Raw genomic sequence first — 16,334 nt, 5'->3', positions numbered from 1 at the left:
AGACAGTGAAAGCAGAGCATGTTTTCACGGAGATATTTTCAATTATAATTTGCTTTTCCTATATCAGAAAGTGGGCTTACATGATTAATAAACTGAAATATAGCACAGTTGTTTCTTGGTGGCTTCCGGTTCATCTAGTTTAGCATTATTTGAGCTGCACAGTGTCTGGAATCCTGATAAAGCCAGGCACTAGGGGCTAACAAGGACCATGCTATGAAGCTGCACAGGCATCCCTCACAAGAGGGCCAGTACCCTGGCTGTGATTTTGGAAGTGGATCAGAAGTGTAGTGATTTTGGAAGTGGATCAGAAATTGAAGAAGGCAGTGATAAAGTGATGCTTTGATAAATTTGGACCCAGAAGTTCTGGCCAAGATGAGTGTCAGAAAGCAATCAAGCTTTGTCTTCCCATGTTTGCCAATACTCTGCTTAAAAGACCATGTGTAAATGTCTTCTGAAATCCATTGCCACCAAATGTTACTGGTGTTCAAAACTGTGGATTCTGAAAGGTTAGATTTTCATTTCAGTATAAGAAAACTATATATCAAGTAGCAAAGGTGGGTTTTCTGCCTTTAAGTAGAAACCCAAGAAGATATACCCTCAGAGTACTTTTTTTTTTAGTACACTTTAGAAAGTAAGAATCCCTGTGGGCAGATTATTCCATGGGTTTCCTCTCTTAAGATTGCTGAAATGTTTCTTCAAAGCACCCAGACAGCATCAAAGAGAAGGGTGAGCTATATGAACTCCAGGTAGAATGTGGAATGGCAGTACCTATATTGGTACCCCACTAAATATGGTTGGATTAAGTAGGCGTCTCAGTGCCACCTTAGTTGTGGATCTGGCTTATGCAAACTGTGTTCCTATTTTGAGAGGTGTGACAAACATTTTCATTCCTAAACACAAATTAAAGCAAAACCAAAGAACAAGAACACTGCAAGCCACCTTCTTTGCATCTTGGAGAATTACTAGCACCTTCCCTTTTTTCATTTTGGAGAGTTTGTATTTGCTGTGATGACTACTGAATAATAGGTCCCTCCAAGCTGGATACATTATCTATGGACCAGGGGCCGTATGCCTGTTTAGCTGAGCTGACTTTCTTCAACAGAAAGTCAGAAGGAAAAAAAAAAAGAAAGAAAGAAAAGAAAGAATGACTGGCAATAGAGAGATGCACAAGAAAAAATGGAAGTCAGGAACACTCTACCTCACTTACTCCAAAGATATCTGCTTCTTTGCAAGAAGTATGGAATATGGTTTTAAAAATACAACCTTGCATGCTGGAGAGTGGTTTATAACACCTGTCCTTCAGCCTTTGGTGTGTCCTTCTGATTCTCTTTGCCATCACCCTTTCAATCTGCATTGTCATTTTCCACTGTGACTGATAAGCACAGTATTGAAATCACTAGCAGCCTCTCTACTGACCGTTCCAAGATCATCCATCTTGATGCCTTCATCCATCTCAGGGACTTACAGTTCGTTTTGAATTATAATGTAGTTTTGACAGCTGCTAAGAGCTCTCTCTGACTAGGGGATACTTAACAACAAGGAAGATAACAATGCACGTATATTTATATGCTTCTCTGGCACTCATCACCATGAGAGAAATCCTTGCCTGCCTCATTACAAAGTCTTTAGGACAGGAGTGTGGATTCAGGTTTGAGCTTCAGTCCTGAAGGAGTTCTACCCTTAGAAAGGGAAATCCATTACCTCCAGCTGAAAAGCCTACATGTCTAGAAAAACGTTCAGGTAAAACAGATCTGGTTTGAGTCAGATATGATCCCCAGAGGAGGCTTCCAAAGAACAGCAGAGCACCTCAGGGGGTAGGACAAGGAAGGACAACAGCAGCTCGAGCCAGAAACTGTACTCTGCAGCTCTCTAAACACTTCCTTGTGCTCTGTCAAGCCCAGGAGCCAAACTTGCAAAACCTCTGCTATTGACTGGACCTCTTATCAACACAGATCCCTGTTCAAGGTAACAAGTGTGATGGTTTTATAACACACACAGACAGCTGCAGAGGTCTAGACTGAACTCTGTGAACCAGACCATAAAACCAACTGACCAACCTCTGCTAAAGATATACTTGGAATAAAGCTGTCACACTTTGGAAAAATCTGAAACCACTTGAAGCCAATTCTTCATCATGAGCTTAAGTAACCTCCTGAAGTACATCTGACTTCCCACCCCCCCCCCCCCCCAAAAAAAAAAAAAAACCAACAAAAAAAACCCAACAAAACCCAAAAAAACAGCCCAAAATCCTCAAGGTGAAAATAATTGAACGGTTGGCATTTAAAAGGTGTGAGTAGCCTTCCGGTTTTCTAAGTCACATGCATGTAGGCATAGGGTTGGTTTTTTTCCCCCTATCCTGAACTCTCTATTGAGAACATAACTGTTACTGTAATGACTCAGAGCCTTGGAGAAAAAAAGTCTGCTGCTGACAAACACTAATATTAACCTGAAAGAAAGTGGGAGAGAGAATGTAATATGTGACTGAAGAAGTGTAGGCAAGGTGATTATTACAGAGAGTTGTTTCCTGCGGGATACATTCAGAATAAAGAAAGAATATAAAAGTTTAAGCCCCTAAGCTATGAAGAATGAGGTTTTTTTAAATTATAATTATCAGTCTTGTGCTTAGATATTTTAAAAAGAGAGGATTGCTAGCAAAATTAGGACACAAATATATTCTCTATTTCTTGTTTGTAATGCAAGACAAATATTATGATGTACACAACATACAATAAAACACCAAAATATTCAGCTGAGGGCTACAGATGCTTTACCATCATAGAGACTACACTGATGCTTTCAGAAGTTTCTACAAATTTTGTAGAACTGTATCCTGGGGTCAACTGGAATTTTAAGATTGTTATCCAGAACAAGAGAAACTTCCAGTGCAGAATTATTTATTCTTTATGCTTCTGCCATAAATATTATCAGTACTAGAAGCACTGAAGAGACCATAAAGGTAGCTCTGGCTCTTAAAATAAGTGGAAGGTTTAGTCTGTGCTTTCATAGAATTAGGGTCATATTCCTGCTACTTAGGTCTGAAGCAAGAACTGCATGGACTCCAGTGTAGAAGAGATGAGCTTGAAAAGAGGCAGCTCCAGCATCCTGTCTCATGAACAAGAAGTTCAAGTTGCTAGTTGAGGACATATTAGAAATGCTGTCATTGAGAACAAAGGTTATCTACCGTGCATAGTAAAAGTCTATTCGAAGATGATATGTGGCAGTTTGATACGCCTTCATTTGAGGGAGGAGAGGTTGAAGTCATGATTATATTATAAACACATTAAAGATGAGGGATTTAGGGGGAAGCACGTATGTTAAAGCCTCATCCTTCAGTCCTTATATGGGAAGAAATTCTTCTGCATTAATTGACCTTCGTCATCCTTCTTAATTACATGACTAGATATGTTTTATTTTTCCATAACAAACTACACAGGAAGAAGAGGAACTCTCCCTAATTCCCATGTATGACTTGGTGGAAGCAGAAAAAACACAGAGCTATCTGTGGTAGAGGAAGTGGATGAAACTAGTAAAATAGAATTTTTGGGTAAGCTTTCCTCCATCGCCCAACCAGTATGCAGCAGTCATGGAGGTGGAGGCATCCCTTCCAGCTTCCTACTCACTTTTCAAGGAGTTCTGGCAAAGGAACTTAAAAAAAGATTCAAAGGAGCAGCTGGAAGAAATGATAGGCAACAAAATCATCTGTCTTCTGTGCCTTCCTGGGACTGAGCAGTGATCAAAGCTTGAGCTATCCCATACACAAAGGATAGTGTGACTGGCCAAAGATATAATAGGGAATGCCTTTAGTTTTCATTAGCACAGGTACCAATGATCTCAATCTTAACCTTCATCTAAAGAAAGGGAAAACCAGGACAGGGAAACTGGAAATAAATGTATGCTTACAGTCTCCTAGTGGCCTTTGAGAAATTCACTGATAGTAGAACATTTCTAAATCTTATTTCAGTTGGTTGCTGGTTTAAATGGGATAAACAACTCTGAAGTAACTGAGCATCTGGACATAAATACAGTAACATGATTACATTTGATAAAAGATGTAGGAATTGCAGTCTGGTTAGAACAAAATCAAATTACTTCTTGCCAACTGATTTTATGTGAGGCAAAGATGTAACTATGTAGTAATAATAAAGTTACAAGGTGTAGTCCTCACATAGCATGATGAGATTTAATATTCATAGGGCACTCATAATGAAACAGATTAATGTAGTGAACAAAATCATCCAGATCCTTTGAATATTCCTGGACACATACTGCTGTACTCCACTATTGGAGTTATTCCAAAGCTTGTGTGTACCTTTAGCTTAGTTTGCACACAGTTGAGGTTTTTCTTTTACATGCACAAGTTGAATATTTTCTTGCATTTTAAATATGCAACTCTATATTGCTGTGCTTTCCATACTTTATGGGAAGTTTTGATCCTGCATAACAAAAGTCTATGCAAGGTCAAAAATGACAAGCAAGATAACAAGCCAGAAGAACCTAATTCTTTCTTAACTATAGTTAGACTGTAGAGCTGTCAAATTACTTCTGCCTGGTAGCAAAAGTATGGCCTAAAAGAGGAAAGTGTAGTGCAGCTATGTGTTCCATTAACATAATGGGGGCTACACTAGTTCTCCTGTCTCCTCAGACATGCTTGTTTTCTGCCCACATCCTCCTAATTTTTCACCATACACTGCAGGCTGAGAAGAGTACATCAAACTCTTCATGTTGTTAGTGATTTCAAAGAATATTTGCTTGTCTTTGAGCAAAGCCTCTTTGTACCCTCAGTAGGAATTTGTAGGACTCACACCAAATTTGCATTCCACCATGGAGCAGCTAATGCAGATCCTCTCCTCCAGTTTCCTCAGCTTGACAAAAGATCAGGTCTTTTAATAGAACATCAGATTGGAGACAGTTTCTAAAAAACATCAACCAAGGACAGGTCCAGTGTTTTATGGGAGTTGCACTTATGTTCAGTCAGTCTGTTGAAAAGAATAATGATGCTTTTATTCTTTGCCCAAGTTTCACTAATTATTAAGGACACTACAGTCATATTAGTGAGGTGTATCCCCAGGAACTAACAGAACAGCATGTACAGGCAGACTGCAAATAATTGCCATGACAAATGACATTTCACAGGCTATGGGTGGTCTTCTCAAAATAACATTCAGTGTTTGCTCAGTGCCCCCCAGGCTGATAAGTAGTTTTAATAAAACACTGTCTTCAGGAAAAGAAGTAAAAAGGCATTTGTGGCACAGGCTTAAAACAAAACAAAACAGAACAAAAAGATCACAGGTGCTTCTTTAAAAACTTATTGAAAATTGTTGGAAAATCCAGTGAATTTAGATTAGACTTACTAAGCACAGTGCCTCAGTTTCATTCCTTACAGGACAGATCCTTCTCTTACAGACTACCTTCAGAAATACTGAATGTTGTAGCATTAAGCATCCTGATTAACTCTCATTTGCATATTGTGTAGTAGATGTTTCTGAACCATTTACATTTTTTAGTTGGCAAAACTAGCAAGTGTCCCCTTGTGTGGAGCACATCCCATCAACACAGAATTTCCAGGGACCTGAATGCCAGCAAAACAAACAGCTGGCATTCTACTTCTGATCACTCTTGGTGTGAATGATAGTTTTAACATCAGATGGCTATAGGCTTAGATGACATGCTGAGATGCATGACTTACGCTACGATCATATCAAAAAGATAAGAGGTGCAACTATAAATCCAAGGCTTGCTTTCTGTTGATTTCCAATATTCACGCCAAGTTAATGTTAGAGCAAGGAAACAGAAATGCCTGATCTGACAACCAGGTCTCATGAGTTCTAGTGTTGCACAACAGAGGGAAACGTGAAGCTCAGAGCAGCAGTGGAATTACAGCCCTGAAGCTACAAAGATGCTTCACAGAGGTCAGTGTTTCTGAAGAGAGGTGAAGGTGATGCCAGGCCTGCTCATGGAGCCCTGCTGCATTTCTTTGAGAAATACGACTTTAATATTTCCCCCTCCCCTATAAAAGACTCCCAGCATAATAATAACAATAAAAACCCTCCCCCCAATGTTTTCTTTCTAAACACATCAAGCATCAGAAAAGCTGTCATTTCAGACCAACTTCTGCCCATCCCTATGGCAACTAATGGAAGCATTTAACACTATATATACACAAAATGTAATTTGCTCCCCCGCCATCTCTAGTTATACTCTTCTTTTTATGCTAAAATTGCTCCATGACGCCTACGATGTTTGGAAAATGCTCCTGAAGTGACATGCATCACAGGTTCAACGTCACAGAAAAAAAGCTCAAGTGACCAATTGAAAACTATTGATTTTGAAAAAGCAGTTGAGGAAATTAGCAAAGGCCAAAAATAAGACCATTCAGACAAGATATTTGTAGTCTTGGCATGCCCATACTAAAGCTAACAGTGTCTTTGGAAAAGAAGGGGGGAGAAAAAAAAATCAGCATTGTTGATCAAGACAGCAGAAATTACAGTATTTAGCATCTTTGCAGACTGCAGTCAGTGGTCCCAGTCATAGAAAGAACTTTAAAAGCTATGAAGCAGTCTTTGGAAATCCTTCCACTGCCTGGCCCCTTATACCTTTAGAAATCACTTAAGTCAGCTTGAATTTGGGACTTAAAATATTAAAATGAAAATAATTTAAAGAGTAATATGGATTTTTTTATTCTCCTTTTCAGAAGGGAGGGATGTATTCATTGCAGATAGCTCTGTATTATGAAGCTTCTGTAACAGAGAACACACAGTTATTATTTGGCTGTCCAGATCATTTGCCTGACTGTTCTCTATTCCTTACATTTGGTATCTCTGTTTCAAACAGAACTGAGTACCATACAGTAAAAAGCATTATTAAATATAAGCACACTAGGAAATAGCTTCTTTCTGTTACCCCCTTTGGAGTGGTCAAACATGCACAAAATCTATCTTGGTTTCAAGTAGGTGAAATTTATAGAAATATGTAGAAAGTTTTATAGTATATAAACATATAAATCCACATATATGTTGATATATAAGCAAATAAACCAGACAAGCAAGAAGAGAGCTATTGTGTGATAGCGCAATACTTTTGTCATTGTAACAACAGCAGAAACTCACATGTTATCAGAATATCTCCTAGGTATCTCAAGTATAGATTTCAAGTGTAAAAGGGATCTACTTCATTAAACTCAATAGATAGTGTAGTTCTGTCATTGCCTGAACTCTCATATTCTCTATTCTCTAATACAGAATGGTGCTCTGCAAACAAGACATCTTGTAACAATCACCAGTCAGCAGAGACAGGTATCACATACAAACTAGGCTGAGTAGATTTACAGTAGGCTTAGAGAAAACAAAATTATGCAGAATTTTGTGCCTCTTGGAAATGCCCAGCACAGGCAAGAAAGAGAAGTACCAACTAAGGAGAATGTTTTTTACAGTATATCTTCTGGAGTGTACAAAGGAAACAGCATCTGCAGTGGGGTAAGTGGACACAGCACCATTACAACGGTGACTGGAGCCAAACAGTGCCAGCTGCTCTCTCCAGTCATCCTTTTTGCACCTTCTGAGTGTTAGTAGTCTTCTAGCAGGCATATACCATCAGCAAATACCTATAGCCTCCTAACATGGTTCAGTGACATGAAGATCTAACCAGGTACCCTTACAGCAAAGGATCCACATAGAAAACTAAAGAGGAACTGACCATGCCTTTGCAAGGTCCATCCCTGAAATACTGTCTATCTGGAACTACAAGTGGTGGGTAGATGGAAATACCAATGTGCTGAAAAGGAGTGGAAACAAGTCTAGAGGAAGGAGGAGACAGTATGTCTCCTCCTGTATGGAGTGAATATTGCAGCATGCTATGAGACAGTCTATAACCCTGCAATACAGGTAGTTCTTATTTGGTTTGTGTTTTTGGCTTGTGCAGGTGCAAGAGTATATGCAGCTCAATCTAAGCTGTACAATGCATGAAGATAAAACCAGTCTCTATTTAAATCAAGTCATTAACCAAAATTCACCAACTGTGGTAAGGATTTGGTATTTGAGATGTTTTAGTATTACAACAAAAAAGGCCTTCGGCCAGCAAGCCATGTAAGAAATTCAATTTTTCACAGAGTTACTCAAACAACTTCCCACAAAATCATCAACAGCAAGTTTCTCATCATGGATGGACCAGGGGGACAACTGGAGCTCAGACTGGGCCACCACCCCTCCTCCTGCTTCAGATTGTCATACCTTGAGGAGGTACTTCAGCTGGGAAGCTATTCTCCCTGGTCTCTGTATGTAGCTAGGAGCCAACAATAACACAGTGACATCAGAGTAATCCTGCCTTGCTTTCCTCACTGCTTTTATGAAGAGCCTGCATAAATGAGCTCTCCATGAGAATCCTTCCTTTTCTTCCTTCAAGCCCAAAGAGGCTCTTCATTTGCTCCTGTGGTTCCTCAACATCCATGACTCACAGGGATGCTTCAGTGGGTCTCAACAAATGAGTTGTCTAGCTGCAGAAATAAGGGAGAATGTGCTGTACTTGTTTCAGCTTGAAAATGGGATATGCTGTATGACTAGATTAAAGTGTCTCTAACCAAATGGACTAGTTGGATGGCATCTATAGCACCACTCTAGTCCAGACAGGCTCCTTTAGCCTAATGCTGGCACTACCAAAATCAGTCTGTGTTTTACACCCATCTTCTGCAAGCCCACTCTTTGACCCCATCTGAATAGTGCACACTGGGAGACATTAACATTTTCTAGTTATGTGAACTTTCTATGTAGGCTGTAATTTTCTTCTCAATGCCTAAAGCCTATGACAAAATGCAATTTGCTGGAAACAATTGTAAAAGCCTGAGGAGGTGAGGACTGTAATGCAAATAGCATGTGTTTAGTGAGAGATGTAGCATGGTCTCCAGCAGAAGGATTACAAGAGAAGGGAAGTGTCTTAGAAGGCCATACTTTATGCAGAGTTGCCGTCTAAATGACAAACAGCATAGTGAGATAGAGCAATAAAAGAACAGCAAATTATAACAAAAGTTGTATTCACAGAAATACAAGACAGAAGGGGACCTCAAGAAATTATCTAATCCGTGTACACCAATTAACCTCACCAAGCTCATTCTTCACTGACATTTCTCTAACCTATACTTTAAAACCCTCTTGAAAGACAGCACCACCTCCTTAGTAGGCCTTTCCAGAGTTACAATACCCTTAGGCTTATAATTTATTTTCTTAAAAATCTCCCAATTTCTCTGCTGCAAATTGAACTTCTCCCCCCAACACCCCTTTCCTGTGGTGCATATCATGAATAATTGAGCAAGGTGGTGTAACTAGCATGTCTCACACAGAAATAATGTATTTTGCTAAAAGAAGAATTATAGTCTTCTCTAGGTGACTAGAAAGCCACCATGATATTCTGAAACATGACAACTTTTGAAGAACACAGTTGACCATTTTCTTAATAAAGAAATAAATTTGAGTGGCTTAAAATAAATATTTGTCTAGCCCCCCAAACACCCTGCTCTTCAAAGGTTTTTTACTAAGTTTTGTCACCTCATAAAGTTAGGTTTAGTTAATGTATTTAATAATCCATTGGTCTTCCCGATTGTCTGGAGAGTTGTGACAAAGCCAGATAAGATATCCTTCTATTTTCATATCTATGACTTCTTTAATCTTACAAATCAGATCTATTTTTGTAGTAAATACATTCCTGTCATCTAGACACAGATTTATCATCCTCTCTCTCTGAGGACATCTGTCACGTTCACTTTGATTTGTTCCTTTAAGCTATATTCACCATTGCTAGGGCAATGGTGAGTCTGAGATTCAGCAGCTGACTCCAAAGGGATAAGAAGTGTGTGGAGATGATGTGTAGTCACAGTGGAAAGACCCATCTTCCCCCCTAAAAAAAATATGTATATATATACATATGTGTATATATATATATATACATATATATATATATATAAAATTTATTCAAGAGTAACCACAGCAATGTATATTCAGATTGGATTGGCTAATGAATACTTCAAGCAGGATAAAAGCTAAAACTTGGCACATGAAAAACAGAGTGGTTTGATCTGTCCCCATTCAAGTAACAGCAAATGCTGCTGCTCCTGACAGTGAGCACAAGCCCTGTGAGTGCTGGGTCTCTTCTGCCACAGAAGTAGGACTTCATCTCTGCTGCCACTGGGGGACTTGGAGGGACTGGGGCAGCAATTGCTGCTTCTGGGAGGAACTGAAACTCTCTAACAATGACTGCTTGGCAAAGCAAACACCTGAAACTGAGCTCTGGCAAAGAGCTCTGTAGCTACTGCTGTGATACAGGCTTCCTTCCTCCCCGGCAGTCTGCTTTTCTACAAAACTCTTGTCTTGCCTAAACCTAGAGTTGGCTGTGAGAAGGAGCCAAGTCATGACTTGGGGTTGAGAAAATCATATATCCGACACATAGTTTAACCGAATGGATTCCTTCTACTGTGATTAGAATGAGCAGCTCCATCACAGCTGCATTTTGTTCCTCAGTTCGTTGTAGATCTGGATTTTGCTGAGAGATTTAACTAAGCACTGTGTATGTCTGCTTTAAACAGCCTTCAGGAAATAAATAATATACAATTTGTGCTATTCCACTACTATTTTCCTTACCCATAATTTGTCTTTGAGTCGCTAATGCCTGTAGTCACAGTTCAGAAGTCCCAGTGTGGCAGGCAATGAAGAAATAATCCCTGACAAAGAATATACCATCTAAATATTTTCTCATTGAGATCAGTAGCAAAAGCTGCTGGGAGAAGGGTCTTAATGCTCCATGAAATAAAACAGAGAGAGCATGAGGAAAGCCATTACCTTTAGCAGGACAGCAGGGCAGGCCTGCTGTGTCTTGCTATTTTTATAGCTCACAGACACAATACACAAATGCTTCCTGAATTTCAGCAAGGTATAACCACACTGCATTTCTTCCTTAGGTGACCATGTGCCATTTCCTCCCCCACCTTTCCAAGCCTTCATTCACACTGCCACTGCTCTTTTGGGATTACTTTTTACATTTAATCCTTTATGCAAATTTTCTGTTTCAATTGCTCCTCCATACACAAAGATCCTACCACGTGAGATTCAGGACACGAACTTTTGGTGATAAGATGGGGCAAAAAATTAAATCAGGCTAAAGGCAAGTGGCATAAATAGCAGAGAGAGCTATTTCTTCCAGCACATAGCTGTTCTGGCTACAGCACATGGAGGGGCACCCTAATTGCAGGCAGGGCAATCTCTTTCAAGTCTTGTTCTCTGCCATACATCAACTTCTGCTTTATAGCAGAGGTTGGCAGCTGTGACATGGGTGCCAGACAGTATATCTAAAAAGAGGCTACAAAGGGAGAGGCATCATTAGGAGGCAGCCATCATCATCTTCTGGCTCCTAAAAAAGAGGCTGTTGATGTGCTGTGCAGCATTTAAGTTTCATGAGTTTCCACTAACTCATATGCAATCTAACCTGGAAAACAAAAATAGAAGCCAGACCATTCTCTGTCTGATCTATGTCTTAGAAGTCACTAAATAAGGCTAAAAAATATTGGGAGGGATCCTGAAATACACATTCAAGTAAACTGGAGATGTGCAGCTCCTAGGATCTGGATAAGATGGAGAGACAATCCATGAAATAGAGAAAGCAGAACTGCTCCCATCTGAAATATTTTTAGCATAAGGCTTCTGTAGGGAGTACATACATACACAGAAATGCACACACAGAGAGAAAAGTATGTAAAACAAATTTAGGCGATAAGGTTAACACTGTTTCTCCTTCCCGCACAGTTTGTTCATCTCCAGTGGATGTAACCCTGCTATGAAATGGTGAAATAGCTGCCCTGGTACACATGGACTTCTAAAGCTGCAGAATTGTGTTTTTTGTTCAGCTAGCTTAGGCAAAAAAGTACTCTTCTCTAGTCATTTGCTGGCAAAGTGCAGTATATCTAATTTTGTTAAATTCCAAAATACACTGTGCACCAAAGTACTTGTAGGTGTAAAGTAGAATGTCAAGGATGAGTCAAAGATTAATACCTAAATTACAGAATGTGAAATGGGAATTACAGTCTTAAATATCACGGTAAGAACTAGGAAGTATTTACCTAGTCTAAAGCACTACTTGTACTGTAACAGGCAAAAAATGCTATTTCTTTTAGTCAAAGAGATTCTTTAACAGTCCCAGGCTTGAGCAAGAGGACTGCAGAGGGTGGACTGGCAATTCGATGACAGACTTCTACAAACTTCAGCAGAACTCTTACTCAGTAAAGCACTCAATTATAAAGCTATGCTTCAGTCCTGCCTACTTCCACTGTTCTGCAGAGCAAGGATAAATTTAAGACTGTATTTAGGTACTTAGAATAACAGATGCTTTACCAGTTTCCTTTAAACATAGTGCTACTTCCATTACTGTCAGGCAAGAAGTTTTCCACTTTCAATCACCTCATTGTCCTGTTTTCCACCCATCCTTACAGAGCTTTCTTTTGCTCTTGTGAAAGAGAAAGCAAGCAAGAAGGAAAAATAGCTTGGCTACCTTCACAGTAGTCTTACACCAAAAAACCCTTAAACTTATGTGATGCTGCCAGTGCTGTCTGCTTTCTTATTTTCACCTTTTGCTTCTTGTATTTGTGAACTCTTTATGGCAGGACCACTTTTTCCCCTGTGCACATGCAGTCCTATAAATGTACCTGGAGCTTTTAGATGCTCTGTTAAAAAGAAGAAAGAAAATAAATAGAACATAAAAGATCAGAGTTTTAATCAGCTTGTTAATTTCTTACTGTCACTAAGCACAACACCTGGTAAAGTTCCTAGGATATTTTTTAAATAAGCACAGCTGAAGAGATCATGATGATACATCGCTGGATTCACAGGCTAACACACAGAAGTGATTCCAGCAATGCTCAGAAACAAATTCCAGCTGCTTCTCAGACCTTTGCCAACTAACTTCTGGTTTGGTAATCAGTGCCCAGTGAGTCCACTGCCGCTCAAACCACATGCGTCACTGACTGATATTTTGTACTGCTCATTAGCTGCTGACAAATAGGATACAAAAATAAAACTTTGGAAAGTAGTCTTAAATAGACTTGTGAATTGGTTATAAAGAACTCTGCCAAAAATTGATTTTTATGAAAAAGGAAAGGAGGCTCATCAGTGAAATAGTTCCAGAGAGCAGACTTTTGAAAAACTAACATTTTAATCAGTTAAAAATACTAAATAGCTAGGCACAAACACAATTATTTTTAGTAGAATCTAGTAAGTATCACTTCTTGACAGCAGCCAGCTCAGACTCACTGTACTCCAAAGTATAAAATTTGTATTTTAGCATTTTCAACAAGTCTTAAGATTACTTTTGTTCTATACTTTACCTTTTAGTCCTCAATTTAGTAGAACATGTTTGCTAAAGAAGGTAACCAGAAAGAAACAGAGATGAGCAATCTACAGGTAAGTTATTGTCCTTGTGCTTTCCAAAACCTTGATCAAGTCAGGACTGTGTTTACAGCAGAAGGTCCAAGCTCTCCTTCAAGCAGGTTTTCCTCTGTAGTCTGTCATGTTTTCCTTCTAGCTGTTTCTTTCTTATGGAGACTTGGGCATTTATTTTGTTGTCTCTTAATGCAACTCAGTCTGGTACATGGATGGCTCAGAGAAATAGCTCTCTATTTCTGGGCAGAATTTGACTGCCCAGATCTCTAAAGGCTAGAAAAGTGACTAAAGTGATTTGGCACTCAATACATGCGTACAAAAAGGAGAAAGTAAAGCTAGTTGAATGCCTATAAGGATGCAGGCTGCTGCATTTTGGATATACTACAATACAGAATACTTATGAGAGCCCCAGTAAAGGAAGGTATTGCAATTCTGTACACTTCATGATAAAAAAAGCTTTTATCATTAGCCCAAATATATTTTGCTGAGCACTAGTCCATGATTTTACTAATTGACCTAGCATACATACCCAGCACTGCACTTGGTGATGTGTATAATATTCAGTCCTATAAACTCTGATAGAACAATCATATTGTAGAACAGAACCACTGTGGTTAAGTAATCTAATGGCAGCAGCAGAGATGGTCACTAATTTCATTTTTGTGATTCTGCTTTAAGCAATGCCATAGTCATCCCTGAGCATCTCACAAACAAGACAATCCACAGTATAACATATCTAGAAAATAATGAGGTAGGACCTGTATAATTATGAAAGCTCAAATTTATTTTCAATTGATTTTTTTTGTGTGTGTCATTGTGCCAACTACAAGCATGTAAATGCTGTCAAAGCCTCTCAGCATCTTATTGGCAGAGGGGGTGTGTGTGCAATCCACAGAAAAAAAAACAAAAACAAACAAATCAAGGTACACAAGTTTATTCAGGTGTTGCACCAAATGGTGGTAAAATTGCCTCACTAATATGAAGTATCATTTTGAAAGGAGGATTTTGCAAAATCTTTACAGCTAATTTCAGTTTTATTATTTTCAGATACAGGAAGAAGAAAAAAATCACTGAATAATTAAGAAAAGTATGGGCTAGAATTAATGTTAGTAGTTATATTTCAACAACAGTGTCTAGGGGAGCTTGCATCTCTGAAAGATGTCAAAGTCACCAAGATAATTTCAATCTGTGAGAAACTCTAGTCTAAAAGGTGACAGAAATTAATCCTGCTGAAATTTTCTGAATTGGAAAAGGATGCTGTGAAACAAATGGGCTGATTAAATTTATGTGAAGTGTAGCTTCTAGTAAGATTTGGAGAAAACAAAATGTACCTTTGTCAAAAAAAAGGCTATAATAAAAGACCAGAGAGAAGACATTTAGGCCTATTTTTATATCTATAAGTGGGAAAGGTGAGACATCTCCCAGGCTAGTACAGCTGCAAGGGAATTCACGCTCTCACAAATACCTAATTATCTATGTTAATGTAGGCAGCATTTTACTTCGTGTGAGCTGATTCCCCTCTTTTGGCAGACCCGTAAGAGGACTTTAGTGAAGTAACAACTCAGTTTACGTTTTGGCTTTAGCTATGACATGTAGGGAAATCTGTTGTTCATCTGCAGCAGCCATACTTGTAAATGCCTGTACCATTTCCAGTAACAGAGGAAAAAACCCCAACAAACAAATCCATACTAGGATTTTAAACCTGAGAATTGTGTGACTCTGTATGCCTCCTATCTTCCTACCCCCAAAATACAAAGGTTGGCAAACTTGGACAAAACTTCAAACAAGTATTCAAAGTCATGTGAAACCCCATTTTGGCATTAAGTGTATACCTAACAGCCATGAGCAAAAGCTTGCCTCTGCTGGTAGCTCTCAGTGTACATTTGGAGTAGTTAGTTATCCTTCAGCACGGGACTTCCAGACCCAACTTTTTAAGTACAAATCTTTAAGAAATGAATATCTTACTCTCCACCCTCTTTTTGCCCTTCTGCTTCCTTTTCAGCATGATTTCATTGAGACACCTGCTTTATGCCTGCAATAAAAGGAAAGCTCCAGCTGTGAGTCTGCTTCAGATGATTTGCCATGTTAAGAAGAAGAAGAAGGTTAATAGACTGGTGTGGAAAATTTGATTTTTAGGCACAAATTAAAAGCAAAATCATGATGAAGAATCTTAAAGAGAAACAAGATTTTCAGTATTGCCTACTCTGATGAGACCAAAACAAAATTCAGAGAATCCCAGTTATGTATAATCAGAAAGAAAGGAGCAATGAGAAGATGAAAATAAAAGTGGATAGAGTTGACATTAATTACAATAGAAACCTAAGTGCATCTCAGATTTTGCAATCAGTTACAGAAACTGATGTATTACTGGAGTAGCACTGAAGTTAACTTGCTTCGGAATAACAGAGGGGAAACAGAACTAGGAAGAATTATATGCTCTGAGTTTGGGCTACATAATGCTTAATTTCATTTTGGTCTGAAAAACATATACGTTATGGAAACGTATTGTCATTTATAAAAGCTTTCTTTGCTTCTGTCAAAGTAGACTATTCCTAACCTTTTAGCTAACAAGTAGTTTTGCTGCATAAGGGATGCTGAGACTCAATCCATATCTTGTTTTCTTTTCCACTGTATCATGCTGGTCTGCGACAGCTCTCTACTAAATATGCCTGTTTCATAGGATTCATATTGAGAGCATCAACATCCAAAGGACATATATAGCCAAGTAGATTCCTTCAAACATGTTATTAAAACAACTCATACCAAATGCTTGAAGTTTTAGGCAATTATTTCAATATTTGCTACATTATTGTTATCATAATTACTAAGAACATATTCAATCACTGCACTGTTTGACAAATACCATTTTAAAATGAATATTGTGCTTTTTTGAATGAGATGTCATAAAATGAGCATACAGTGTCT

The sequence above is a fragment of the Melopsittacus undulatus genome, chromosome 1 (assembly GCF_012275295.1).
Source record: "Melopsittacus undulatus isolate bMelUnd1 chromosome 1, bMelUnd1.mat.Z, whole genome shotgun sequence".
Classification (NCBI taxonomy): domain Eukaryota; kingdom Metazoa; phylum Chordata; class Aves; order Psittaciformes; family Psittaculidae; genus Melopsittacus; species Melopsittacus undulatus.
Note: the sequence above shows the minus strand (reverse complement) of the source record.